Here is a 3,565-nt window from a genome sequence, read left to right on the forward strand (position 1 = left end):
CCCCCCCCCCCCCCCCGGAAGCCCAAGGTTGCGATGCGGAGCCAGGCAATGGCAAACCACCTCTAAATATCTCTTGCCTTGAAAACCCTATGGCGGGGGTGCCAAACAAAAGGCCCGGGGGGCCGGAACTGGCCCGTCCAGGGCTCTTATGCGGCCCGTGAGCAACTGGTGCAAGGGAGGGAGTCCTCGGAGGAGCTGCTCCTCATCTGCAGCAGCCAAGCATCGTGGGAGTGTCTGCCTAGTGCTGCGCTGCTGCCTCTCCAGCCCGCCCATGTGGGTTTTCCTTTGTACCCCCCTCCCAGCTCATGGGGCCTTGCAGTGAGGATACACCAACTCAGAGCTTATGTGCTGCTGTCCTTTATACAGTTTATATCTCCAGGACCTGGCATTATGTTTTAGGGCAGACATGGCCCAGCCCGAAAAAAGGGACATTTATGTCAGATCTGGCCCTTGTAACAAATAAGTTCGACACCTCTGCCCTATGAGCCAGTTCGGTGTAGTGGGTAAGTGTGCGGACTCTAATCTGGGAGAACCGGGTTTGATTCCCACTCCTCCCCCTGCAGCTGCTGGATGACCTTGGGCAAGCCATAGTTCTGTCAGAGCTGTCCTTGAAAGGGCAGTTTTCTCAGAGCTCTCTCAGGCCCACCTACCTCACAGGGTGTCTGTTGTGGGGAGGAGAAGGGAAAGGAGTTTGTAAACTGCTCTGAGACTCCGAGTGAAGGGCAGGGTATAAATCCAATCTCCTCCTCCTCCTCCGGGGTCGCCAAAAGGTGGCGGCAACGATGGCACCTTCCCGCACTACCAAGGTTCTATGCCAGAGGGAAGTACTACTGCTATAGTTGACCAGATCCATAGGGCATCTAATCCATTGCTGTTACAACTGAAACTGACTTTTGTGTCAAGTACAAATGGCATAAAATGGCAGACAGTGTAAAGATGGTGTCAAAGAAACCAGTGAAAATGGAACATTTGACTGATGAAAATGGTCTTCCTGACATCACGCAAAAACTGAGTGAAATGAGAAAGCATCCATACATCCCTAATCTAAAATCCCAGCACAGCTTTATAATAATAGTAATAATAATAATAAGGGTTCCAGATGTCTCATTTCTGAAAACATTTTCTTTATCAAATGGGAACACCCTTCCCCCCCCTTTCAGTTCTGTTTTGTGGTACTCTTCATCTTGCGCATCAAACGATCCAGAGGATCATTAGCACAATTTACACAGTATTAAGCAATATAAAACACTCCATTAAAAAACCCAGAGAGTCTCTGTCCTCCACTGTGAAGTCTGGCAGCAATACCCAGCTTTGAAAAACCCAGATGAAGTGTTAGGTAACCTTTGCAGAACGAGATCTGACAGCAAAAAACATGTTGTTAAATGAGAAGTTTAATAGAAAATGAAAGAGGCGGGCAGGATACCAAAGCTCCAAAAAAACAAAATAAAAAATCAGCCGATGACTTTGGCACAAAAAGAATAAAAACTGATTTTAAAAAAAATAATTTGGATCGCACTATCAATGGATGCTGTCAATGTGCTTTATGAGAGCCAGTTTGGAGTAGCGGTTAAGTGCGCGGACTCTAATCTGGGAACTGGGTTTGATTCCCCACTCCTCCACATGCAGCTGCTGGTGTGACCTTGGGTCAGTCACAAGTTGTCTCAGAGCTGTTCTCTCATGAGCAGTCCTCGAAAGAGCTCTCTCAGCCCCACCTACCTCACAGGCAGTGTTCCCTCTAAACTGAGTTAGTGTGAGCTAGCGCACAATTTTTTAGCCTTCGGCTCACACATTATTGCCTTAGCTCAGGAAGGATGGCTCTCTAGAGCAAACTGATTTATGCAACAGCCAAATCGCTCGCTCACAGCTTTAATGCCAGTAGCTCACAAAGTAGAATGTTTGCTCCCAAGACTTCACGGCTTAGAGGGAACATTGCTCACAGGGTGTCTGTTGTGGGGAGGGGAAAGAGATTGTGAGCTGCTCTGAGACTCCTTCGGGTAGTGAAGGGCGGGGTATAAATCCAATCTCTTCTTCTTATCTAAAGTGGGACACCCTTTGCTCTGCTGTGTGCTACATTCAAAGACTCTGTTGGGTCATCCTCTAGTCTATGCCCTTGTCCCAGACCTCAATGCCAGCCCGCCCCTCCCCTCCTGCTTAACCACGGTTAGGTATTAATCAATCAATCAGTCCTTTATTGGCATATAAAATAGATAAGATGGAACACAGAATAAAGATTGCTTTTAAGTTACAATTGGGTAAATATACCATCAAATTGACTCTTCATATCTTATCACAGCACAACTTTACAGTACACTGCAAAAATATAGCCACCTCCTCAATCATATCCAGAGAGGAGTCATTCAGGATAAAAGAAACCTTAACGTGATCTGAGAATCCCGTCTTACTTGCCAAAATAGGGTTTAGATATTTAGTTCAAATTTCTACATAAAAAGGACAATCAAAAAGGATATGTGAAATTGACTCAATGCAACTTGACTTACGGGGACCAGGGGTCATTTCCTGCAGGAGCGCACAGGAGCGGAGCTTTGGCAGTAAGGAGCCCAGGGGGCGGGCACATGCAACAAGCCCCACCCCCTGCTCCCAGCAGCCCTCAGTCAGGCCACAAGGAGCAAGAAGCAGCCAGGTAAGTTGCAGAGCCCCCCCCCCGGCCCGCCTTCAGGTACCAGCTCTCCCTCCTCCGAGGACAGATCTGCACGTCCGTCCCCCCCCCACCGCAATAGCTAGCAATCCAAAACAGTCCAGCGGAGCCCGAGCGGTGGGTGTTGCCTTCTGACACACTTCTGGTGATGTCAGGGGGTGTGGCATATGCAAATAAGATATGCTAATAAGTTATGCTAATGAGCTCCTGCACCTCTTTTTCTACAAAATGACCCCTGACGGGGACGATATCTAGCCGAATATGGCCCCTTTTGAAATCTTCCGCATAGGATTGCAGACGGCATAACATTAAATCTGGCCAATGAAAAAGTTCTACGTCGTTGTGGAATTCGAAGGGCGTGGAGATATGGAGCCAAATGGCCTGCTTTTAGTGGAACCTCCAAGCTCAAGTAACTGGGAACGCTATTTCTTCATCAGCTGACAGCAGAGTCACTGAGCACTGTTTTGTGCTCAAATGATTTGGAAAGAAGAAGAAAAAGAGAAGAGATTGGATTTATACCCCGCCCTTCACTACCCAAAGGAGTCTCAGAGCGGCTTACAAACTCCTTTCCCTTCCCCTCCCCACAACAGACACCCTGTGAGGTGGGTGGGGCTGAGAGAGCTCTTGACAGAAACTGCTCTTTTTCAAGGACAGCTGTGCCAGAGCTTGTGACTGACCCAAGGTCACATCAGTAGGTGCAAGTGGAGGAGTGGGGAATCAAACCCGGTTCTCCCAGATTAGAGTCCGCACACTTAACCACTACACCAAAGCGCCAAAGGTGAGACTAGCTGAAGCTAGTTTAGTTTCATTTAAAGAAAAGGACTCCTTGATAAAGATTGCAGCTGATTCTGATTTGGAAGACACTTCTTTTATGTATCTTGGGGGGGGGGATGTTTCTATACCGCTCTT

The 3,565-nt window shown here is 47.9% G+C and overlaps 1 protein-coding gene across 1 annotated transcript in view; it reads right to left on the reverse strand.

Annotated features, from left to right (window-relative positions):
- Positions 1-3,565, reverse strand: part of RPGRIP1L (RPGRIP1-like) — a 136,609-nt gene that overhangs the window by 69,991 nt on the left and 63,053 nt on the right. The window lies entirely within an intron of this gene.

The sequence above is a fragment of the Gekko japonicus genome, unplaced genomic scaffold, assembly GCF_001447785.1.
Source record: "Gekko japonicus isolate JY-2015 unplaced genomic scaffold, Gekko_japonicus_V1.1 scaffold1051, whole genome shotgun sequence".
Taxonomy (NCBI): Eukaryota; Metazoa; Chordata; class Lepidosauria; order Squamata; family Gekkonidae; genus Gekko; species Gekko japonicus.